Raw genomic sequence first — 25543 nt, forward strand, 5'->3', positions numbered from 1 at the left:
TTCCATTGCTCCCGCTCTCGACACTCTTTGTGCCGCTGCTCCTGCTCTCGACACTCTTTATTCCTGTGCTCCCGCTCTCGGCACTCTTTATTCCGCCGCTCCCGCTCTCGGTGCTCTTTATTCTGCTGCTCCCGCTCTCGACACTCTTTATTCCGCTGCTCCCGCTCTCGGCACTCTTTATTCCGCTGCTCCCGCTCTCGGCACTCTTTATTCCGCTGCTACAGCTCTCGGCACTCTTTGTTCCGCTGCTCCCGCTCGCAGCACTCTTTGTAATGCGGCTCCCGCTCTCGGCACTCTTTCTGCTGCGGCTCCCGCTCTCGGCACTCTTTGTTCCGCTGCTCCTGCTCTCGGCACTCTTTATTCAGCTGCTCCCGCTCGCAGCACTCTTTGTAATGCGGCTCCCGCTCTCGGCACTCTTTCTGCTGTGGCTCCCGCTCTCGGCACTCTTTGTAATGCGGCTCCCGCTCTCGGCACTCTTTATTCCGCTGCTCCCGCTCTCGGCACCCTTTATTCCGCTGCTCCCGCTCTCGGCACTCTTTATTCCGCTGCTCCCGCTCTCGGCACTCTTTATTCCGCTGCTTCCGCTCTCGGCACTCTTTATTCCGCTGCTCCTGCTCTCGGCACTCTTTATTCTGCTGCTCCCGCTCTCGGCACTCTTTATTCCGCTGCTCCCACTCTCGGCACTCTTTATTCCGCTGCTCCCGCTCTCGGCACTCTTTATTTAGCTGCTCCCGCTCTCGGCACTCTTTATTCCGCTGCTCCCGCTCTCGGCACTCTTTATTCCGCTGCTCCCGCTCTCGGCACTCTTTATTACACTGCTCCCACTCTCAGCACTCTTTGTTCCGCTGCTCCTGCTCTTGGCACTCTTTGTTCCGCTGCTCCCGCTCTCAGCACTATTTGTAATGCGGCTCCCGCTCTCGGCACTCTTTCTGATGCTGCTCCCGCACTCGACACTCTTTGTGCTGCTGCTCCCGCTCTCGGTGCTCTTTATTCCGCTGCTCCCACTCTCGAAACTCTTTGTGCTGCTGCTCCCGCTCTCGGCACTCTTTATGCTGCTGCTCCCGCTCTTGGCACTCTTTGTGCTGCTGCTCCCGCTCTCGACACTCTTTGTGCTGCTGCTCCCATTATCGGTGCTCCTTTTTCCACTCCTCCCGCTCTCGGCGCTCTTTATTCCGCTGCTCCCGCTCTCGACACTCTTTGTGCTGCTGCTCCCGCTCTCGACACTCTTTATTCCACTCCTCCCGCTCTCGACACTCTTTGTGCCACTGCTCCTACTCTCGGCACTCTTTGTTCCACTGCTCCCGCTCTCGACGCTCTTTATTCCGTTGCTCCCACTCTCGGCGCTCTTTAATCCGCTGCTCCCGCACTCGACACTCTTTGTAATGTGGCTCCTGCTCTCGACGCTCTTTGTAATGCGGCTCCCGCTCTCGGCACTCTTTGTAATGCAGCTCCCGCTCTCGGCACTCTTTGTAATGTAGCTCCCGCTCTCGACACTCTTTGTAATGCGGCTCCCGCTCTCAGCGCTCTTTATTCCGCTGCTCCCACTCTCGGCACTCTTTGTAATGCGGCTCCCGCTCTCGGCACTCTTTGTAATGCGGCTCCCGCTCTCGGCACTCTTTGTAATGCGTCTCCCGCTCACGGCACACTTTGTAATGCGGCTCCCACTCTCGGCACTCTTTGTAATGCGGCTCCCGCTCTCGGCACTCTTTGTAATGCGGCTCCCACTCTCGGCACTCTTTGTAATGCTGCTCCCGCTCTCGACACTCTTTATTCCGCTGCTCCCGCTCTCGGCACTCTTTATTCCGCTGCTCCCACTCTTGGGACTCTTTGTTCCGCTGCTCCTGCTCTCGGCACTCTTTATTCCGCTGCTCCCGCTCTCGGCACTCTTTATTCCACTGCTCCAGCTCTCGGCACTCTTTGTTCCGCTGCTCCTGCTCTCGGCACTCTTTATTCAGCTGCTGCCGCTCTCGGCGCTCTTTGTAATGCGGCTCCCGCTCTCGACACTCTTTATTCCACTGCTCCCGCTCTCTGCGCTCTTTATTCCGCTGCTCCCACTCTCGGTGCACTTTATTCCGCTGCACCCGCTCTCGGCACTCTTTGTCATGCTGCTCCCGCTCTCGGCACTCTTTATTCCGCTGCTCCCGCTCTCGGCACTCTTTATTCCGCTGCTTCCGCTCTCGGCACTCTTTATTCCGCTGCTCCTGCTCTCGGCACTCTTTATTCTGCTGCTCCCGCTCTCGGCACTCTTTATTCCGCTGCTCCCACTCTCGGCACTCTTTATTCCGCTGCTCCCGCTCTCGGCACTCTTTATTCCGCTTCTCCCGCTCTCGGCACTCTTTATTCCGCTGCTCCCGCTCTCGGCACTCTTTATTCCGCTGCTCCCGCTCTCGGCACTCTTTATTACACTGCTCCCACTCTCGGCACTCTTTGTTCCGCTGCTCCTGCTCTTGGCACTCTTTGTTCCGCTGTTCCCGCTCTCAGCACTCTTTGTAATGCGGCTCCCGCTCTCGGCACTCTTTCTGATGCTGCTCCCGCTCTCGACACACTTTGTGCTGCTGCTCCCGCTCTCGGTGCTCTTTATTCCGCTGCTCCCGCTCTCGAAACTCTTTGTGCTGCTGCTCCCGCTCTCGGCACTCTTTATGCTGCTGCTCCCGCTCTTGGCACTCTTTGTGCTGCTGCTCCCGCTCTCGACACTCTTTGTGCTGCTGCTACCACTATCGGTGCTCTTTTTTCCACTCCTCCCGCTCTCGGCGCTCTTTATTCCGCTGCTCCCGCTCTCGACACTCTTTGTGCTGCTGCTCCCGCTCTCGACACTCTTTATTCCACTCCTCCCGCTCTCGACACTCTTTGTGCCACTGCTCCTACTCTCGGCACTCTTTGTTCCACTGCTCCCACTCTCGATGCTCTTTATTCCGTTGCTCCCACACTCGGCGCTCTTTAATCCGCTGCTCCCGCACTCGACACTCTTTGTAATGTGGCTCCTGCTCTTGACGCTCTTTGTAATGCGGCTCCCGCTCTCGGCACTCTTTGTAATGCGGCTCCCGCTCTCGGCACTCTTTGTAATGTAGCTCCCGCTCTCGACACTCTTTGTAATGCGGCTCCCGCTCTCAGCGCTCTTTATTCCGCTGCTCCCACTCTCGGCACTCTTTGTAATGCGGCTCCCGCTCTCGGCACTCTTTGTAATGCGGCTCCCGCTCACGGCACACTTTGTAATGTGGCTCCCGCTCTCAGCACTCTTTGTAATGCGGCTCCCGCTCTCGGCACTCTTTGTAATGCGGCTCCCGCTCTCGGCACTCTTTGTAATGTGGCTCCCGCTCTCGACACTCATTGTAATGCGGCTCCCACTCTCGGCACTCTTTGTAATGCGGCTCCCGCTCTCGGCACTCTTTGTAATGTGGCTCCCGCTCTCGGCACTCTTTGTAATGCGGCTCCCACTCTCGGCACTCTTTGTAATGCTGCTCCCGCTCTCGACACTCTTTATTCCGCTGCTCCCGCTCTCGGCACTCTTTATTCCGCTGCTCCCACTCTTGGGACTCTTTGTTCTGCTGCTCCTGCTCTCGGCACTCTTTATTCCGCTGCTCCCGCTCTCGGCACTCTTTATTCCACTGCTCCAGCTCTCGGCACTCTTTGTTCCGCTGCTCCTGCTCTTGGCACTCTTTATTCAGCTGCTCCCGCTCTCGGCGCTCTTTGTAATGCGGCTCCCGCTCTCGGTGCTCTTTATTCCACTGCTCCTGCTCTCAGCACTCTTTATTCAGCTGCTCCCGCTCTCGGCGCTCTTTGTAATGCGGCTCCCGCTCTCGGCGCACTTTATTCCGCTTTACCCACTCTCGGCACACTTTGTCATGCTGCTCTCGCTCTCGACACTCTTTATTCCGCTGCTCCCGCTCTCGGCACTCTTTGTTCCGCTGCTCCTGCTCTTGGCACTCTTTGTTCCGCTGTTCCCGCTCTCAGCACTCTTTGTAATGCGGCTCCCGCTCTCGGCGCACTTTATTCCGCTTTACCCACTCTCGGCACACTTTGTCATGCGGCTCCCGCTCTCGGCACTCTTTATTCCGCTGCTCCCGCTCTCGGCACTCTTTATTCCACTGCTCCCGCTCTTGGCACTCTTTGTTCCGCTGCTCCTGCTCGCAGCACTCTTTGTAATGCGGCTCCCGCTGTCGGCACTCTTTCTGCTGCGGCTTCCGCTCTCGGCGCTCTTTGTAATGCGGCTCCCACTCTCAGCACTCTTTATTCCGCTGCTCCCGCTCTCGGCACTCTTTATTCCGCTGCTCCCGCTCTCGGCACTCTTTATTCCACTGCTCCCGCTCTCGGCACTCTTTATTCCGCTGCTCCCGCTCTCGGCACTGTTTATTCCGCTGCTCCTGCTCTCGGCACTCTTTATTCCGCTGCTCCCACTCTCGGCACTCTTTATTCCGCTGCTCCCGCTCTCGGCACTCTTTATTCCGCTGCTCCTGCTCTCGGCACTCTTTATTCCGCTGCTCCCGCTCTCGGCACTCTTTATTCCGCTGCTCCCGCTCTCGGCACTCTTTATTCCGCTGCTCCCGCTCTCGGCACTCTTTATTCCGCTGCTCCCACTCTCGGCACTCTTTGTTCCACTGCTCCCGCTCTCGACACTCTTTGTGCTGCTGCTCCCGCTCTCGGTGCTCTTTATTCCGCTGCTCCCGCTCTCGAAACTCTTTGTGCTGCTGCTCCTGCTCTCGGCACTCTTTATGCTGCTGCTCCCGCTCTTGGCACTCTTTGTGCTGCTGCTCCTGCTCTCGACACTCTTTGTGCTGCTGCTCCCGCTCTCGGTGCTCTTTTTTCCACTCCTCCCGCTCTCGGCGCTCTTTATTCCGCTGCTCCCACCCTCGACACTCTTTGTGCTGCTGCTCCCGCTCTCGACACTCTTTATTCCACTCCTCCCGCTCTCAACAATCTTTGTGCTGTTGTTCCCACTCTCGGTGCTCTTTATACCGCTGCTCCCGCTCTCGACACTCTTTATTCCGTTGCTCCCACTCTTGGCGCTCTTTAATCCGCAGCTCCCGCACTCGGCGCTCTTTGTAATGCGGCTCCCGCTCTCGACACATTTTGTAATGTGGCTCCTACTCTCGACACTCTTTGTAATGCGGCTCCCGCTCTCGGCACTCTTTGTAATGTGGCTCCCGCTCTCGACACTCTTTGTAATGCTGCTCCTGCTCTCGACACTCTTTGTAATGCAGCTCCCGCTCTCGGCACTCTTTGTAATGCGGCTCCCACTCTTGGCTTGCTTTATTCCGCTGCTCCCACTCTCGGCACTCTTTGTAATGCGGCTCCCGCTCTCGGCACTCTTTGTAATGCGGCTCCCGCTCTCGGCACTCTTTGTAATGTGGCTCCCGCTCTCGGCACTCTTTGTAATGCGGCTCCCGCTCTCGGCACTCTTTGTAATGCTGCTCTCGCTCTCGGCACTCTTTGTAATGCGGCTCCCTCTCTCGACACTCTTTGTAATGTGGCTCCCGCTCTCGGCACTCTATGTAATGCGGCTCCCGCTGTCGGCACTCTTTGTAATGCGGCTCCCGCTGTCGGCACTCTTTGTAATGCGGCTCCCGCTCTCGACACTCTTTGTAATGCGGCTCCCACTCTCGGCACTCTTTGTAATGTGGCTCCCGCTCTCGTCACTCTTTATTCCACTGCTCCTGCTCTCAACACTCTTTATTCCGTTGCTCCCACTCTTGGCGCTCTTTATTCCTCTGCTCCCGCTCTCGACACTCTTTGTAATGCAGCTCCCGCTCTCGGCACTCTTTGTAATGTGGCTCCCGCTCTCGGCACTCTTTGTATTGTAGCTCCCACTCTCGGCACTCTTTGTAATGCGGCTCCCGCTCTCGGCACTCTTTGTAATGCGGCTCCCGCTCTCGGCACTCTTTGTAATGCGGCTCCCGCTCTCGACACTCTTTGAAATGCGGCTCCCGCTCTCGACACTCTTTGTAATGCGGCTCCCGCTCTCGACACTCTTTATTCCGTTGCTCCCACTCTTGGCGCTCTTTAATCCGCTGCTCCCGCTCTCGGCGCTCTTTGTAATGTGGCTCCCACTCTCGACACTCTTTGTAATGCTGCTCCCGCTCTCGACACTCTTTGTAATGGGGCTCCCGCTCTCGACACTCTTTGTAATGTGGCTCCCACTCTCGACACTCTTTGTAATGCTGCTCCCGCTCTCGGCACTCTTTGTAATGGGGCTCCCGCTCTCGGCACTCTTTGTAATGTGGCTCCCGCTCTCGGCACTCTTTGTAATGCTGCTCCCGCTCTCGACACTCTTTGTAATGGGGCTCCCGCTCTCGGCACTCTTTGTAATGTGGCTCCCGCTCTCGGCACTCTTTGTAATGCTGCTCCCGCTCTCGGCACTCTTTGTAATGAGGCTCCCGCACTCGACACTCTTTGTAATGCTGCTCCCGCTCTCGGCACTCTTTGTAATGTGGCTCCCGCTCTAGGCACTCTTTGTAATGCGGCTCCCGCTCTCGGCACACTTTGTAATGTGGCTCCCGCTCTCGACACTCTTTGTCATGCGGCTCCCGCTCTCGGCACTCTTTGTAATGCTGCTCCCACTCTCGGCACTCTTTGTAATGCTGCTCCCACTCTCAGCACTCTTTGTAATGTGGCTCCCGCTCTCGGTGCGCTTTGTAATGTGGCTCCCGCTCTCGTCACTCTTTGTAATGCGGCTCCCACTCTCGACACTCTTTGTAATGCGGCTCCCGCTCTCGACACCGTTTGTAATGCTGCTCCCGCTCTCGACACTCTTTGTAATGCGGCTCCCGCTCTCGGCACTCTTTGTAATGCTGCTCCCGCTCTCGGCACTCTTTGTAATGTGGCTCCTGCTCTCGGCACTCTTTGTAATGCGGCTCCCGCTCTCGGCGCACTTTATTCCGCTGCTCCCGCTCTCGGCACTCTTTGTAATGTGGCTCCCACTCTCGACACTCTTTGTAATGCTGCTCCCGCTCTCGACACTCTTTGTAATGGGGCTCCCGCTCTCGACACTCTTTGTAATGTGGCTCCCACTCTCGACACTCTTTGTAATGTGGCTCCCGCTCTCGGCACTCTTTGTAATGCTGCTCCCGCTCTCGGCACTCTTTGTAATGAGGCTCCCGCACTCGACACTCTTTGTAATGCTGCTCCCGCTCTCGGCACTCTTTGTAATGTGGCTCCCGCTCTCGGCACTCTTTGTAATGCGGCTCCCGCTCTCGGCACACTTTGTAATGTGGCTCCCGCTCTCGACACTCTTTGTCATGCGGCTCCCACTCTCGGCACTCTTTGTAATGCTGCTCCCACTCTCGGCACTCTTTGTAATGCTGCTCCCACTCTCGGCACTCTTTGTAATGTGGCTCCCGCTCTCGGTGCGCTTTGTAATGTGGCTCCTGCTCTCGGCACTCTTTGTAAAGCGGCTCCCGCTCTCGGCGCACTTTATTCCGCTGCTCCCGCTCTCGGCACTCTTTGTAATGCGGCTCCCGCTCTCGACACTCTTTATTCCGCTGCTCCCGCTCTCGGCACTCTTTATTCCGCTGCTCCCGCTCTCGGCACTCTTAATTCCGCTGCTCCCGCTCTCGGCACTCTTTATTCCACTGCTCCTGCTCTCGGCACTCTTTATTCCGCTGCTCCCGCTCTCGGCACTTTTTATTCCGCTGCTCCCGCTCTCGGCACTCTTTATTCCGCTGCTCCCGTGCTCGGCACTCTTTATTCCGCTGCTCCCACTCTCGGCACTCTTTGCTCCGCTGCTCCTGCTCCCGGCACTCTTTGTTCCTGCCCCCACTCTCGGCACTCTTTGTAATGCGAATCCCGCTCTCGGCACTCTTTGTGCTGCTGCTCCCGCCCTCGGCACTCTTTGTGCTGCTGCTCCCGCTCTAGGCACTCTTTGTGCTGCTGCTCCCGCTCTCGGCACTCTTTGTGCTGCTGCTCCCGCTCTCGGCACTCTTTGTGCTGCTGCTCCCGCTCTCGACACTGTTTGTGATGCTGCTCCCGCTCTCGACACTCTTTGTTCTGCTGCTCCCGCTCTCGGTGCTCTTTATTCCGCTGCTCCCGCTCTCGAAACGCTTTGTGCTGCTGCTCCCACTCTCGGCACTCTTTATTCCGCTGCTCCCGCTCTCGGCACTCTTTATTCCGCTGCTCCTGCTCTCGGCACACTTTATTCCACTGCTCCCGCTCTCGGTGCTCTTTATTCCGCTGCTCCCGCTCTCGCCGCTCTTTCTTCCGCTTTTCCTGCTCTCGGCACTCTTTATTCCGCAGCTCCCACTCTCGGTGCTCTTTATTCCGCTGGTCCCGCTCTCGGCGCTCTTTATTCTGCTGCTCCTGCTCTCGGCACTCTTTATTCTGCTACTCCCGCTCTCGGCGCTCTTTGTGCTGCTGCTCCCGCTCTCGGTGCTCTTTGTTCCGCTGCTCCCGCTCTCGGTGCTCTTTGTTCCGCTGCTCCCGCTCTCGACACTCTTTATTCCACTCCTCCCGCACTCGACACTCTTTGTGCTGCTGCTCCCACTCTCGACAATCTTTGTGCTGCTGCTCCCACTCTCGGTGCTCTTTATACCGCTGCTCCCGCTCTCGACACTCTTTATTCCACTGCTCCCGCTCTCGACACTCTTTGTGCCGCTGCTCCTACTCTCGGCACTCTTTGTTCCACTGCTCCCGCTCTCGACACTCTTTATTAAGCTGCTCCCAATCTCGGCGCTCTATAATCCGCTGCTTCCGCTCTTGGCGCCCTTTGTAATGCTGCTCCCGCTCTCGACACTCTTTACTCCGCTGCTCCCGCTCTCGACACTCTTTGTAATGCGGCTCCCGCTCTCAACACTCTTTGTAATGCGGCTCCCGCTCTCAGCACTCTTTGTAATGCTGCTCCCGCTCTCGGCACACTTTGTAATGCGGCTCCCGCTCTCGACACTCTTTGTAATGCGGCTCCCGCTCTCGGCACTCTTTGTAATGTGGCTCCCACTCTCGACACTCTTTACTCCGCTGCTCCCGCTCTCGACACTCTTTGTAATGCGGCTCCCGCTCTCAGCACTCTTTGTAATGCTGCTCCCGCTCTCGGCACACTTTGTAATGCGGCTCCCGCTCTCGACACTCCTTGTAATGCGGCTCCCGCTCTCGGCACACTTTGTAATGTGGCTCCCGCTCTCGGCACTCTTTGTAATGCGGCTCCCGCTCTCGGCGCTCTTTGTAATGCGGCTCCCGCTCTCGGCACTCTTTGTAATGCTGCTCCCGCTTTCTGCACCCTTTGTAATGCGGCTCCCACTCTCGGCGCTCTTTGTAATGCGGCTCCCGCTCTCCGCACTCTTTGTAATGCGGCTCCCGCTCTCGGCGCTCTTTATTCCGCTGCTCCCACTCTCGGCACTCTTTATTCCGCTGCTCCCGCTCTCGGCACTGTTTATTCCGCTGCTCCTGCTCTCGGCATTCTTTATTCCGCTGCTCCCACTCTCGGCACTCTTTATTCCGCTGCTCCCGCTCTCGGCACTCTTTATTCCGCTGCTCCTGCTCTCGGCACTCTTTATTCCGCTGCTCCCGCTCTCGGCACTCTTTATTCCGCTGCTCCCGCTCTCGGCTCTCTTTATTCCGCTGCTCCCGCTCTCGGCACTCTTTATTCCGCTGCTCCCGCTCTCGGCACTCTTTGTTCCGCTGCTCCCGCTCTCGACACTCTTTGTGCTGCTGCTCCCACTCTCGGTGCTTTTTATTCCGCTGCTCCCGCTCTCGAAACTCTTTGTGCTGCTGCTCCTGCTCTCGGCACTCTTTATGCTGCTGCTCCCGCTCTTGGCACTCTTTGTGCTGCTGCTCCCGCTCTCGACACTCTTTGTGCTGCTGCTCCCACTGTCGGTGCTCTTTTTTCCACTCCTCCCGCTCTCGGCGCTCTTTATTCCGCTGCTCCCGCTCTCGACACTCTTTGTGCTGCTGCTCCCGCTCTCGACACTCTTTATTCCACTCCTCCCGCTCACGACACTCTTTGTGCCGCTGCTCCTACTCTCGGCACTCCTTGTTCCACTGCTCCCACTCTCAACAATCTTTGTGCTGCTGCTCCCACTCTCGGTGCTCTTTATACCGCTGCTCCCGCTCTCGACACTCTTTATTCCACTGCTCCCGGTCTCAACACTCTTTATTCCGTTGCTCCCACACTTGGCGCTCTTTAATCCGCTGCTCCCGCTCTCGGCGCTCTTTGTAATGCTGCTCCCGCACTCGACACTCTTTATTCCTCTGCTCCCACTCTCGACACTCTTTGTAATGCGGCTCCCGCTCTCGACACATTTTGTAATGTGGCTCCTACTCTCGACACTCTTTGTAATGCGGCTCCCGCTCTCGGCACTCTTTGTAATGCGGCTCCCGCTCTCGACATTCTTTGTAATGTGGCTCCCACTCTCGACACTCTTTATTCCGCTGCTCCCGCTCTCGACACTCTTTGTAATGTGGCTCCTACTCTCGACACTCTTTGTAATGCGGCTCCCGCTCTCGGCACTCTTTGTAATGTGGCTCACGCTCTCGACACTCTTTGTAATGCTGCTCCTGCTCTCGGCACTCTTTCTAATGCGGCTCCCACTCTCGGCTTGCTTTATTCCGCTGCTCCCACTCTCGGCACTCTTTGTAATGCGGCTCCCGCTCTCGGCACTCTTTGTAATGCGGCTCCCGCTCTCGGCACTCTTTGTAATGCGGCTCCCGCTCTCGGCACTCTTTGTAATGCGGCTCCCGCTCTCAGCACTCTTTGTAATGCTGCTCCCGCTCTCGACACTCTTTGTAATGTGGCTCCCGCACTCGGCACTCTATGTAATGCGGCTCCCGCTGTCGGCACTCTTTGTAATGCGGCTCCCGCTGTCGGCACTCTTTGTAATGCGGCTCCCGCTCTCGACACTCTTTGTAATGCGGCTCCCACTCTCGACACTCTTTGTAATGCGGCTCCCACTCTCGGCACTCTTTGTAATGTGGCTCCCGCTCTCGACACTCTTTGTAATGCGGCTCCCGCTCTCGACACTCTTTATTCCACTGCTCCCGCTCTCAACACTCTTTATTCCGTTGCTCCCACTCTTGGCGCTCTTTAATCCGCTGCTCCCGCTCTCGGCGCTCTTTGTAATGCTGCTCCCGCACTCGACACTCTTTATTCCTCTGCTCCCGCTCTCGACACTCTTTGTAATGCAGCTCCCGCTCTCGGCACTCTTTGTAATGTGGCTCCCGCTCTCGGCACTCTTTGTATTGTAGCTCCCGCTCTCGGCACTCTTTGTAATGTGGCTCCCGCTCTCGGCACTCTATGTAATGTGGCTCCCGCTCTCGGCACTCTTTGTAATGTGGCTCCTGCTCTCGGCACACTTTGTAATGCGGCTCCCGCTCTCGGCACTCTTTGTAATGCGGCTCCCGCTCTCGGCACTCTTTGTAATGCGGCTCCCACTCTCGACACTCTTTGTAATGTGGCTCCCGCTCTCGACACTCTTTGTAATGCGGCTCCCGCTCTCGACACTCTTTATTCCACTGCTCCCGCTCTCAACACTCTTTATTCCGTTTCTCCCACTCATGGCGCTCTTTAATCCGCTGCTCCCGCTCTCGGCGCTCTTTGTAATGTGGCTCCAACTCTCGACACTCTTTGTAATGCTGCTCCCGCTCTCGACACTCTTTGTAATGGGGCTCCCGCTCTCGACACTCTTTGTAATGTGGCACCCACTCTCGACACTCTTTGTAATGTGGCTCCCGCTCTCGGCACTCTTTGTAATGCTGCTCCCGCTCTCGGCACTCTTTGTAATGTGGCTCCCGCTCTCGACACTCTTTGTAATGCGGCTCCCGCTCTCGGCACTCTTTGTAATGCGGCTCCCGCTCTCGGCACTCTTTGTAATGCGGCTCCCGCTCTCGACACTCTTTGTAATGCGGCTCCCGCTCTCAACTCTCTTTGTAATGCGGCTCCCGCTCTCGACACTCTTTGTAATGCGGCTCCCGCTCTCGACACTCTTTGTAATGCGGCTCCCGCTCTCGACACTCTTTGTAATGCGGCTCCCGCTCTCGGCACTCTTTGTAATGCGGCTCCCGCTCTCGGCACTCTTTGTAATGCGGCTCCCGCTCTCGGCACTCTTTGTAACGTGGCTCCCGCTCTCGGCGCTCTTTGTAATGCGGCTCCCGCTCTCGACACTCTTTGTAATGCGGCTCCCGCTCTCGGCGCCCTTTGTAATGTGGCTCCCGCTCTCGGCGCTCTTTGTAATGTGGCTCCCGCTCTCGGCGCTCTTTGTAATGCAGCTCCCGCTCTCGGCGCCCTTTGTAATGTGGCTCCCGCTCTCGGCACTCTTTGTAATGTGGCTCCCGCTCTCGGCACTCTTTGTAATGCGGCTCCCGCTCTCGGCACTCTTTGTAATGTGGCTCCCGCTCTCGGCACTCTTTGTAATGTGGCTCCCGCTCTCCGCACTCTATGTAATGCGGCTCCCGCTCTCGGCACTCTTTGTAATGTGGCTCACGCTCTCGGCACTCTTTGTATTGCGGCTCCCGCTCTCGGCACTCTTTGTAATGTGGCTCCCGCTCTCGACACTCTTTGTAATGCGGCTCCCGCGCTCGACACACTTTGTAATGCGGCTCCCGCTCTCGACACTCTTTGTAATGCGGCTCCCGCTCTCGACACTCTTTGTAATGCGGCTCCCGCTCTCGACACTCTTTGTAATGCGGCTCCCGCTCTCGACACTCTTTGTAATGCGGCTCCCGCTCTCGGCACTCTTTGTAATGCTGCTCCCGCTCTCGGCACTCTTTGTAATGCGGCTTCCGCTCTCGGCATTCTTTGTAATGTGGCTCCCGCTCTCGGCAATCTTTGTAATGCTGCTCCCACTCTCGGCACTCTTTGTAATGTGGCTCCCACTCTGGACACTCTTTGTAATGCGGCTCCCACTCTCGACACTCTTTGTAATGCGGCTTCCGCTCTCGACACTCTTTGTAATGTGGCTCCCGCTCTCGGCACACTTTGTAATGTGGCTCCAGCTCTCGACACTCTTTGTAATGCGGCTCCCGCTCTCGGCACTCTTTGTAATGCTGCTCCCGCTCTCGGCACTCTTTGTAATGCTGCTCCCACTCTCGACACTCTTTGTAATGTGGCTCCCGCTCTCGGCGCGCTTTGTAATGTGGCTCCCGCTCTCGTCACTCTTTGTAATGCGGCTCCCACTCTCGACACTCTTTGTAATGCGGCTCCCTCTCTCGACACCCTTTGTAATGCTGCTCCCGCTCTCGACACTCTTTGTAATGCGGCTCCCGCTCTCGGCACTCTTTGTAATGCTGCTCCCGCTCTCGACACTCTTTGTAATGTGGCTCCTGCTCTCGGCACTCTTTGTAATGCGGCTCCCACTCTCGGCGCACTTTATTCCGCTGCTCCCGCTCTCGGCACTCTTTGTAATGCGGCTCCCGCTCTCGACACTCTTTATTCCGCTGATCCCGCTCTCGGCACTCTTTATTCCGCTGCTCCTGCTCTCGGCACTCTTTATTCCGCTGCTCCCGCTCTCGGCACTCTTAATTCCGCTGCTCCCGCTCTCGGCACTCTTTATTCCGCTGCTCCTGCTCTCGGTACTCTTTATTCCGCTGCTCCCGCTCTCGGCACTTTTCATTCCGCTGCTCCCGTTCTCGGCACTCTTTATTCCGCTGCTCCCACGCTCGGCACTCTTTATTCCGCTGCTCCCACTCTCGGCACTCTTTGCTCCGCTTCTCCTGCTCCCGGCACTCTTTGTTCCTGCCCCCGCTCTCGGCACTCTTTGTAATGCGGCTCCCACTCTCGGCACTCTTTGTGCTGCTGCTCCCACTCTCGGCACTCTTTGTGCTGCTGCTCCCGCTCTAGGCACTCTTTGTGCTGCTGCTCCCGCTCTCGGCACTCTTTGTGCTGCTACTCCCGCTCTCGGCACTCTTTGTGCTGCTGCTCCCGCTCTCGACACTGTTTGTGATGCTGCTCCCGCTCTCGACACTCTTTGTTCTGCTGCTCCCGCTCTCGGTGCTCTTTATTCCGCTGCTCCCGCTCTCGAAACGCTTTGTGCTGCTGCTCCCACTCTCGGCACTCTTTATTCCGCTGCTCCCGCTCTCGGCACTCTTTATTCCGCTGCTCCTGCTCTCGGCACACTTTATTCCACTGCTCCCGCTCTCGGTGCTCTTTATTCCGCTGCTCCCGCTCTTGCCGCTCTTTATTCCGCTTCTCCTGCTCTCGGCACTCTTTATTCCGCAGCTCCCACTCTCCGTGCTCTTTATTCCACTGGTCCCGCTCTCGGCGCTCTTTATTCTGCTGCTCCTGCTCTCGGCACTCTTTATTCTGCTACTCCTGCTCTCGGCGCTCTTTGTGCTGCTGCTCCCGCTCTCAGTGCTCTTTGTTCCGCTGCTCCCGCTCTCGACACTCTTTGTTCCGCTGCCCCCGCTCTCGGCACTCTTTGTTCCGCTGCTCCCGCTCTCGGTGCTCTTTGTTCCGCTGCTCCCGCTCTCGACACTCTTTATTCCACTCCTCCCGCACTCGACACTCTTTGTGCCGCTGCTCCCACTCTCGACAATCTTTGTGCTGCTGCTCCCACTCTCGGTGCTCTTTATACCGCTGCTCCCGCTCTCGACACTCTTTATTCCACTGCTCCCGCTCTCGACACTCTTTGTGCCGCTGCTCCTACTCTCGGCACTCTTTGTTCCACTGCTCCCGCTCTCGGCACTCTTTATTAAGCTGCTCCCACTCTCGGCGCTCTTTAATCCGCTGCTTCCGCTCTTGGCGCCCTTTGTAATGCTGCTCCCGCTCTCGACACTCTTTACTCCGCTGCTCCCGCTCTCGACACTCTTTATTCCACTGCTCCCGCTCTCGACACTCTTTGTGCCGCTGCTCCTACTCTCGGCACTCATTGTTCCACTGCTCCCGCTCTCGAAACTCTTTATTAAGCTGCTCCCACTCTCGGCGCTCTTTAATCCGCTGCTTCCGCTCTTGGCGCCCTTTGTAATGCTGCTCCCGCTCTCGACAGTCTTTACTCTGCTGCTCCCGCTCTCGACACTCTTTGTAATGCGGCTCCCGCTCTCAACACTCTTTGTAATGCGGTTCCCGCTCTCAGCACGCTTTGTAATGCTGCTCCCGCTCTCGGCACACTTTGTAATGCAGCTCCCGCTCTCGACACTCTTTGTAATGCGGCTCCCGCTCTCAGCACTCTTTGTAATGTGGCTCCCACTCTCGACACTCCTTGTAATGCGGCTCCCGCTCTCGGCACACTTTGTAATGTGGCTCCCGCTCTCGACTCTCTTTGTAATGCGGCTCCCGCTCTCGGTACTCTTTGTAATGCGGCTCCCGCTCTCGGCACTCTTTGTAATGCTGCTCCCGCTCTCGGCACTCTTTGTAATGTGGCTCCCGCTCTCGGCGCGCTTTGTAATGTGGCTCCCGCTCTCGTCACTCTTTGTAATGCGGCTCCCACTCTCGACCCTCTTTGTAATGCTGCTACCGCTCTCGGCACTCTTTGTAATGCTGCTCCGCTCTCGGCGCTCTTTGTAATGCGGCTCCCGCTCTCGGCACTCTTTGTAATGCTGCTCCCGCTCTCGGCACCCTTTGTAATGCGGCTCCCACTCTCGGCGCTCTTTGTAATGCGGCTCCCACTCTCGGCACTCATTGTAATGCGGCTCCCGCTCTCGGCGCTCTTTATTCCGCTGCTCCCGCTCTCGGCACTCTTTATTCCGCTGCTTCTGCTCTCAGCACACTTTATTCCACTGCTCCCGCTCTCGGTGCTCTTTATTCCGCTGCTCCCGCTCTCGGCACTCTTTATTCCGCTGCTCCCGCTCTCGGCACTCTTTATTCCGCTGCTCCTGCTCTCGGCACTCTTTATTCCGCTGCTCCCGCTCTCGGCACTTTTTATTCCGCTGCTCCCGCTCTCGGCACTCTTTATTCCGCTGCTCCCGCGCTCGGCACTCTTTATTCCGCTGCTCCCACTCTCGGCACTCTTTGCTCCGCTTCTCCTGCTCCCGGCACTCTTTGTTCCTGCCCCCGCTCTCGGCACTCTTTGTAATGCGGCTCCCACTCTCGGCACTCTTTGTGCTGCTGCTCCCACTCTCGGCACTCTTTGTGCTGCTGCTCCCGCTCTAGGCACTCTTTGTGCTGCTGCTCCCGCTCTCGGCACTCTGTGTGCTGCTGCTCCCGCTCTCGGCACTCTTTGTGCTGCTGCTCCCGCTCTCGACACTTATTGTGATGCTGCTCCCGCTCTCGACACTCTTTGTAATGCTGCTCCCGCTCTCGGTGCTCTTTATTCCGCTGCTCCCGCTCTCGAAACGCTTTGTGCTGCTGCTCCCACTCTCGGCACTCTTTATTCCGCTGCTCCCGCTCTCGGCACTCTTTATTCCGCTGCTCCTGCTCTCGGCACACTTTATTCCACTGCTCCCGCTCTCGGTGCTCTTTATTCCGCTGCTCCCGCTCTTGCCGCTCTTTATTCCGCTTCTCCTGCTCTCGGCACTCTTTATTCCGCAGCTCCCACTCTCGGTGCTCTTTATTCCGCTGGTCCCGCTCTCGGCGCTCTTTATTCTGCTGCTCCTGCTCTCGGCACTCTTTATTCTGCTACTCCCGCTCTCGGCGCTCTTTGTGCTGCTGCTCCCACTCTCAGTGCTCTTTGTTCCGCTGCTCCCGCTCTCGACACTCTTTGTTCCGCTGCTCCCGCTCTCGGCACTCTTTGTTCCGCTGCTCCCGCTCTCGGTGCTCTTTGTTCCGCTGCTCCCGCTCTCGACACTCTTTATTCCACTCCTCCCGCACTCGACACTCTTTGTGCCGCTGCTCCCACTCTCGACAATCTTTGTGCTGCTGCTCCCACTCTTGGTGCTCTTTATACCGCTGCTCCCGCTCTCGACACTCTTTATTCCACTGCTCCCGCTCTCGACACTCTTTGTGCCGCTGCTCCTACTCTCGGCACTCTTTGTTCCACTGCTCCCGCTCTCGGCACTCTTTATTAAGCTGCTCCCACTCTCGGCGCTCTTTAATCCGCTGCTTCCGCTCTTGGCGCCCTTTGTAATGCTGCTCCCGCTCTCGACACTCTTTACTCCGCTGCTCCCGCTCTCGACACTCTTTATTCCACTGCTCCCGCTCTCGACACTCTTTGTGCCGCTGCTCCTACTCTCGGCACTCTTTGTTCCACTGCTCCCGCTCTCGAAACTCTTTATTAAGCTGCTCCCACTCTCGGCGCTCTTTAATCCGTTGCTTCCGCTCTTGGCGCCCTTTGTAATGCTGCTCCCGCTCTCGACACTCTTTACTCCGTTGCTCCCGCTCTCGACACTCTTTGTAATGCGGCTCCCGCTCTCAGCACTCTTTGTAATGCGGCTCCCGCTCTCGGCACACTTTGTAATGTGGCTCCCGCTCTCGACTCTCTTTGTAATGCGGCTCCCGCTCTCGGTACTCTTTGTAATGCGGCTCCCGCTCTCGGCACTCTTTGTAATGCTGCTCCCGCTCTCAGCACTCTTTGTAATGTGGCTCCCGCTCTCGGCGCGCTTTGTAATGTGGCTCCCGCTCTCGTCACTCTTTGTAATGCGGCTCCCACTCTCGACCCTCTTTGTAATGCTGCTACCGCTCTCGGCACTCTTTTTAATGCGGCTCCGCTCTCGGCGCTCTTTGTAATGCGGCTCCCGCTCTCGGCACCCTTTGTAATGCGGCTCCCACTCTCGGCGCTCTTTGTAATGCGGCTCCCACTCTCGGCACTCATTGTAATGCGGCTCCCGCTCTCGGCGCTCTTTATTCCGCTGCTCCCGCTCTCGGCACTCTTTATTCCGCTGCTCCTGCTCTCGGCACACTTTATTCCACTGCTCCCGCTCTCGGTGCTCTTTATTCCGCTGCTCCCGCTCTTGCCGCTCTTTATTCTGCTTCTCCTGCTCTCGGCACTCTTTATTCCGCAGCTCCCACTCTCGGTGCTCTTTATTCCGCTGGTCCCGCTCTCGGCGCTCTTTATTCTGCTGCTCCTGCTCTCGGCACTCTTTATTCTGCTACTCCCGCTCTCGGCGCTCTTTGTGCTGCTGCTCCCGCTCTCCGTGCTCTTTGTTCCGCTGCTCCCGCTCTCGACACTCTTTGTTCCGCTGCTCCCGCTCTCGGCACTCTTTGTTCCGCTGCTCCCGCTCTCGGTGCTCTTTGTTCCGCTGCTGCCGCTCTCGACACTCTTTATTCCACTCCTCCCGCACTCGACACTCTTTGTGCCGCTGCTCCCACTCTCGACAATCTTTGTGCTGCTGCTCCCACTCTCGGTGCTCTTTATACCGCTGCTCCCGCTCTCGACACTCTTTATTCCACTGCTCCCGCTCTCGACACTCTTTGTGCCGCTGCTCCTACTCTCGGCACTCTTTGTTCCACTGCTCCCGCTCTCGGCACTCTTTATTAAGCTGCTCCCACTCTCGGCGCTCTTTAATCCGCTGCTTCCGCTCTTGGCGCCCTTTGTAATGCTGCTCCCGCTCTCGACACTCTTTACTCCGCTGCTCCCGCTCTCGACACTCTTTATTCCACTACTCCCGCTCTCGACACTCTTTGTACCGCTGCTCCTACTCTCGGCACTCTTTGTTCCACTGCTCCCGCTCTCGAAACTCTTTATTAAGCTGCTCCCACTCTCGGCGCTCTTTAATCCGCTGCTTCCGCTCTTGGCGCCCTTTGTAATGCTGCTCCCGCTCTCGGCACTCTTTACTCCGCTGCTCCCGCTCTCGACACTCTTTGTAATGCGGCTCCCGCTCTCAACACTCTTTGTAATGCGGCTCCCGCTCTCGGCACACTTTGTAATGCAGCTCCCGCTCTCGACACTCTTTGTAATGCGGCTCCCGCTCTCAGCACTCTTTGTAATGTGGCTCCCACTCTCGACACTCCTTGTAATGCGGCTCCCGCTCTCGGCACACTTTGTAATGTGGCTCCCGCTCTCGACTCTCTTTGTAATGCGGCTCCCGCTCTCGGTACTCTTTGTAATGCGGCTCCCGCTCTCGGCACTCTTTGTAATGCTGCTCCCGCTCTCGGCACTCTTTGTAATGTGGCTCCCGCTCTCGGCGCGCTTTGTAATGTGGCTCCCGCTCTCGTCACTCTTTGTAATGCGGCTCCCACTCTCGACCCTCTTTGTAATGCTGCTACCGCTCTCGGCACTCTTTGTAATGCGGCTCCCGCTCTCGGCGCTCTTTGTAATGCTGCTCCCGCTCTCGGCACCCTTTGTAATGCGGCTCCCACTCTCGGCGCTCTTTGTAATGCGGCTCCCGCTCTCGGCACTCTTTGTAATGCGGCTCCCGCTCTCGGCGCTCTTTATTCCGCTGCTCCCGCTCTCGGCACTCTTTTTAACGCTGCTCCCGGTCTCGGCACTCTTTGTAATGCGGCTCCCGATCTCGACACTCTTTGTAATGTGGCTCCCACTCTCGGCGCGCTTTATTCCGCTGCTCCCGCTCTCGACACTCTTTGTAATGTGGCTCCCACTCTCGGCGCTCTTTATTCCGCTGCTCCCACTCTCGGCACTCTTTATTCCGCTGCTCCTGATCTCGGCACTCTTTAATCCACTGCTCCCGCTCTCGGCACTCTTTATTCCGCTGCTCCCGCTCTCGGCACTCTTTATTCCGCTGCTCCTGCTCTCGGCACTCTTTATTCCGCTGCTCCCGCTCTCGGCACTTTTTATTCCGCTGCTCCCGCTCTCGGCACTCTTTATTCCGCTGCTCCCGCGCTCGGCACTCTTTATTCCGCTGCTCCCACTCTCGGCACTCTTTGCTCCGCTGCTCCTGCTCCCGGCACTCTTTGTTCCTGCCCCCGCTCTCGGCACTCTTTGTAATGCGGCTCCCGCTCTCGGCACTCTTTGTGCTGCTGCTCCCGCTCTCGGCACTCTTTATGCTGCTGCTCCCGCTCTCGGCACTCTTTGTGCTGCTGCTCCCGCTCTCGGCACTCTTTGTGCTGCTGCTCCCGCTCTCGACACTGTTTGTGATGCTGCTCCCGCTCTCGACACTCTTTGTTCTGCTGCTCCCGCTCTCGATGCTCTTTATTCCGCTGCTCCCGCTCTCGCCGCTCTTTATTCCGCTTCTGCTGCTCTCGGCACTCTTTATTCCGCAGCTCCTGCTCTCGGTGCTCTTTATTCCGCTGGTCCCGCTCTCGGCGCTCTTTATTCTGCTGCTCCTGCTCTCGGCACTCTTTATTCCGCTACTCCCGCTCTCGGCGCTCTTTGTGCTGCTGCTCCCGCTCTCGGTGCTCTTTGTTCCGCTGCTCCCGCTCTCGGCACTCTTTGTAATGCGGCTCCCGCTCTCGGCACTCTTTGTAATGCGGCTCCCGCTCTCGGCACTCTTTGTAATGTGGCTCCCGCTCTCGGCGCTCTTTGTAATGCGGCTCCCGCTCTCGACACTCTTTGTAATGTGGCTCCCGCTCTCGGCACTCTTTGTAATGCTGCTCCCGCTCTCGACACTCTTTGTAATGCGGCTCCTGCACTCGGCACTCTTTTTAAAGTGGCTCCCGCTCTCGGCACTCTTTGTAATGCTGCTCCCGCTCTCGGCACTCTTTGTAATGAGGCTCCCGCTCTCGGCACACTTTGTAATGCAGCTCCCGCTCTCGACACTCTTTGTAATGCGGCTCCCGCTCTCAGCACTCTTTGTAATGTGGCTCCCACTCTCGACACTCCTTGTAATGCGGCTCCCGCTCTCGGCACACTTTGTAATGTGGCTCCCGCTCTCGACTCTCTTTGTAATGCGGCTCCCGCTCTCGGTACTCTTTGTAATGCGGCTCCCGCTCTCGGCACTCTTTGTAATGCTGCTCCCGCTCTCGGCACTCTTTGTAATGTGGCTCCCGCTCTCGGCGCGCTTTGTAATGTGGCTCCCGCTCTCGTCACTCTTTGTAATGCGGCTCCCACTCTCGACCCTCTTTGTAATGCTGCTACCGCTCTCGGCACTCTTTGTAATGCGGCTCCCGCTCTCGGCGCTCTTTGTAATGCGGCTCCCGCTCTCGGCACTCTTTGTAATGCTGCTCCCGCTCTCGGCACCCTTTGTAATGCGGCTCCCACTCTCGGCGCTCTTTGTAATGCGGCTCCCGCTCTCGGCACTCTTTGTAATGCGGCTCCCGCTCTCGGCGCTCTTTATTCCGCTGCTCCCGCTCTCGGCACTCTTTTTAACGCTGCTCCCGGTCTCGGCACTCTTTGTAATGCGGCTCCCGATCTCGACACTCTTTGTAATGTGGCTCCCACTCTCGGCGCGCTTTATTCCGCTGCTCCCGCTCTCGACACTCTTTGTAATGTGGCTCCCACTCTCGGCGCTCTTTATTCCGCTGCTCCCACTCTCGGCACTCTTTATTCCGCTGCTCCTGATCTCGGCACTCTTTAATCCACTGCTCCCGCTCTCGGCACTCTTTATTCCGCTGCTCCCGCTCTCGGCACTCTTTATTCCGCTGCTCCTGCTCTCGGCACTCTTTATTCCGCTGCTCCCGCTCTCGGCACTTTTTATTCCGCTGCTCCCGCTCTCGGCACTCTTTATTCCGCTGCTCCCGCGCTCGGCACTCTTTATTCCGCTGCTCCCACTCTCGGCACTCTTTGCTCCGCTGCTCCTGCTCCCGGCACTCTTTGTTCCTGCCCCCGCTCTCGGCACTCTTTGTAATGCGGCTCCCGCTCTCGGCACTCTTTGTGCTGCTGCTCCCGCTCTCGGCACTCTTTATGCTGCTGCTCCCGCTCTCGGCACTCTTTGTGCTGCTGCTCCCGCTCTCGGCACTCTTTGTGCTGCTGCTCCCGCTCTCGACACTGTTTGTGATGCTGCTCCCGCTCTCGACACTCTTTGTTCTGCTGCTCCCGCTCTCGATGCTCTTTATTCCGCTGCTCCCGCTCTCGCCGCTCTTTATTCCGCTTCTGCTGCTCTCGGCACTCTTTATTCCGCAGCTCCTGCTCTCGGTGCTCTTTATTCCGCTGGTCCCGCTCTCGGCGCTCTTTATTCTGCTGCTCCTGCTCTCGGCACTCTTTATTCCGCTACTCCCGCTCTCGGCGCTCTTTGTGCTGCTGCTCCCGCTCTCGGTGCTCTTTGTTCCGCTGCTCCCGCTCTCGGCACTCTTTGTAATGCGGCTCCCGCTCTCGGCACTCTTTGTAATGCGGCTCCCGCTCTCGGCACTCTTTGTAATGTGGCTCCCGCTCTCGGCGCTCTTTGTAATGCGGCTCCCGCTCTCGACACTCTTTGTAATGTGGCTCCCGCTCTCGGCACTCTTTGTAATGCTGCTCCCGCTCTCGACACTCTTTGTAATGCGGCTCCTGCACTCGGCACTCTTTGTAAAGTGGCTCCCGCTCTCGGCACTCTTTGTAATGCTGCTCCCGCTCTCGGCACTCTTTGTAATGCGGCTCCCGCTCTCGGCGCTCTTTGTAATGCTGCTCCCGCTCTCGGCACTCTTTGTAACGTGGCTCCCGCTCTCGGCGCTCTTTGTAATGCGGCTCCCGCTCTCGACACTCTTTGTAATGCGGCTCCCGCTCTCGGCGCCCTTTGTAATGTGGCTCCCGCTCTCGGCGCTCTTTGTAATGTGGCTCCCGCTCTCGGCGCGCTTTGTAATGCAGCTCCCGCTCTCGGCGCCCTTTGTAATGTGGCTCCCGCTCTCGGCACTCTTTGTAATGTGGCTCCCGCTCTCGGCGCTCTTTGTAATGCGGCTCCCGCTCTCGGCACTCTTTGTAATGTGGCTCCCGCTCTCGGCACTCTTTGTAATGCGGCTCCCGCTCTCGGCACTCTTTGTAATGCGGCTCCCGCTCTCGGCTCTCTTTGTAATGTGGCTCCCGCTCTCGGCACTCTTTGTAATGTGGCTCCCGCTCTCCGCACTCTATGTAATGCAGCTCCCGCTCTCGGCACTCTTTGTAATGTGGCTCCCGCTCTCGGCACTCTTTGTAATGCGGCTCCCGCTCTCGGCACTCTTTTTAATGTGGCTCCCGCTCTCGACACTCTTTGTAATGCGGCTCCCACTCTCGACACTCTTTGTAATGTGGCTCCGGCTCTCGACACTCTTTGTAATGCGGCTCCCGCTCTCGACACTCTTTGTAATGCGGCTCCCGCTCTCGGCGCTCTTTGTAATGCGGCTCCCGCTCTCGGCACTCTTTGTAATGCTGCTCCCGCTCTCGGCACTCTTTGTAATGCGGCTTCCGCTCTCGGCACTCTTTGAAATGTGGCTCCCGCTCTCGGCAGTCTTTGTAATGCTGCTCCCGCTCTCGGCACTCTTTGTAATGTGGCTCCCACTCTCGACACTCTTTGTAATGCGGCTCCCACTCTCGACACTCTTTGTAATGCGGCTCCCGCTCTCGACACTCTTTGTAATGTGGCTCCCGCTCTCGGCACACTTTGTAATGTGGCTCCCGCTCTCGACACTCTTTGTAATGCGGCTCCCGCTCTCGGCACTCTTTGTAATGCTGCTCCCACTCTCGACACTCTTTGTAATGTGGCTCCCGCTCTCGGCGCGCTTTGTAATGTGGCTCCCGCTCTCGTCACACTTTGTAATGTGGCTCCTGCTCTCGGCACTCTTTGTAATGCGGCTCCCGCTCTCGGCGCACTTTATTCCGCTGCTCCCGCTCTCGGCACTCTTTGTAATGCGGCTCCCGCTCTCGGCACTCTTTGTAATGCGGCTCCCGCTCTCGGCGCACTTTATTCCGCTTCTCCCGCTCTCGTCACTCTTTGTAATGCGGCTCCCACTCTCGACACTCTTTGTAATGCGGCTCCCGCTCTCAACACCCTTTGTAATGCTGCTCCTGCTCTCGACACTCTTTGTAATGCGGCTCCCACTCTCGGCACTCTTTGTAATGCTGCTCCCGCTCTCGGCACTCTTTGTAATGTGGCTACTGCTCTCGGCACTCTTTGTAATGCGGCTCCCGCTCTCGGCGCACTTTATTCCGCTGCTCCCGCTCTCGGCACTCTTTGTAATGCGGCTCCCGCTCTCGACACTCATTATTCCGCTGCTCCCGCTCTCGGCACTCTTTATTCCGCTGCTCCTGCTCTCGGCACTCTTTATTCCGCTGCTCCCGCTCTCGGCACTCTTAATTCCGCTGCTCCCGCTCTCGGCACTCTTTATTCCGCTGCTCCTGCTCTCGACACTCTTTATTCCGCTGCTCCCGCTCTCGGCACTCTTTATTCCGCTGCTCCTGCTCTCGGCACTCTTTATTCCGCTGCTCCCGCTCTCGGCACTCTTAATTCCGCTGCTCCCGCTCTCGGCACTCTTTATTCCGCTGCTCCTGCTCTCGGCACTCTTTTTTCCGCTGCTCCCGCTCTCGGCACTTTTTATTCCGCTGCTCCCGCTCTCGGCACTCTTTATTCCGCTGCTCCCGCGCTCGGCACTCTTTATTCCGCTGCTCCCACTCTCGGCACTCTTTGCTCCGCTGCTCCTTCTCCCGGCACTCTTTGTTCCTGCCCCCGCTCTCGGCACTCTTTGTAATGCGGCTCCCGCTCTCGGCACTCTTTGTGCTGCTGCTCCCGCTCTCGGCACTCTTTGTGCTGCTGCTCCCGCTCTAGGCACTCTTTGTGCTGCTGCTCCCGCTCTCGGCACTCTTTGTGCTGCTGCTCCCGCTCTCGGCACTCTTTGTGCTGCTGCTCCCGCTCTCGACACTGTTTGTGATGCTGCTCCCGCTCTCGACACTCTTTGTTCTGCTGCTCCCGCTCTCGGTGCTCTTTATTCCGCTGCTCCCGCTCTCGAAACGCTTTGTGCTGCTGCTCCCACTCTCGGCACTCTTTATTCCGCTGCTCCCGCTCTCGGCACTCTTTATTCCGCTGCTCCTGCTCTCGGCACACGTTATTCCACTGCTCCCGCTCTCGGTGCTCTTTATTCCGCTGCTCCCGCTCTCGCCGCTCTTTATTCCGCTTCTCCTGCTCTCGGCACTCTTTATTCCGCAGCTCCCACTCTCGGTGCTCTTTATTCCGCTGGTCCCGCTCTCGGCGCTCTTTATTCTGCTGCTCCTGCTCTCGGCACTCTTTATTCTGCTACTCCCGCTCTCGGCGCTCTCTGTGCTGCTGCTCCCGCTCTCGGTGCTCTTTGTTCCGCTGCTCCCGCACTCGACACTCTTTGTTCCGCTGCTCCCGCTCTCGGCACTCTTTGTAATGCTGCTCCCGCTCTCGGTGCTCTTTGTTCCGCTGCTCCCGCTCTCGACACTCTTTATTCCACTCCTCCCGCACTCGACACTATTTGTGCCGCTGCTCCCACTCTCGACAATCTTTGTGCTGCTGCTCCCACTCTCGGTGCTCTTTATACCGCTGCTCCCGCTCTCGACACTCTTTATTCCACTGCTCCCGCTCTCGACACTCTTTATTAAGCTGCTCCCACTCTCGGCGCTCTTTAATCCGCTGCTTCCGCTCTTGGCGCCCTTTGTAATGCTGCTCCCGCTCTCGACACTCTTTACTCCGCTGCTCCCGCTCTCGACACTCTTTGTAATGCGGCTCCCGCTCTCAACACTCTTTGAAATGCGGCTCCCGCTCTCAGCACTCTTTGTAATGCTGCTCCCGCTCTCGGCACACTTTGTAATGTGGCTCCCGCTCTCGACACTCTTTGTAATGTGGCTCCCGCTCTCGGCACTCTTTGTAATGTGGCTCCCACTCTCGACACTCCTTGTAATGCGGCTCCCGCTCTCGGCACACTTTGTAATGTGGCTCCCGCTCTCGACTCTCTTTGTAATGCGGCTCCCGCTCTCGGTACTCTTTGTAATGCGGCTCCCGCTCTCGGCACTCT

The 25543-nt window shown here is 57.5% G+C and overlaps 1 pseudogene; it reads right to left on the reverse strand.

Moving 5' to 3' along the window:
* Positions 1-25543, reverse strand: part of LOC147091384 (uncharacterized) — a 112937-nt pseudogene that overhangs the window by 26909 nt on the left and 60485 nt on the right.

The sequence above is a fragment of the Somniosus microcephalus genome, unplaced genomic scaffold (assembly GCF_052327205.1).
Source record: "Somniosus microcephalus isolate GS21.2 unplaced genomic scaffold, FLI_Smic_1.0 unresolved_chr3, whole genome shotgun sequence".
NCBI lineage: Eukaryota > Metazoa > Chordata > Chondrichthyes > Squaliformes > Somniosidae > Somniosus > Somniosus microcephalus.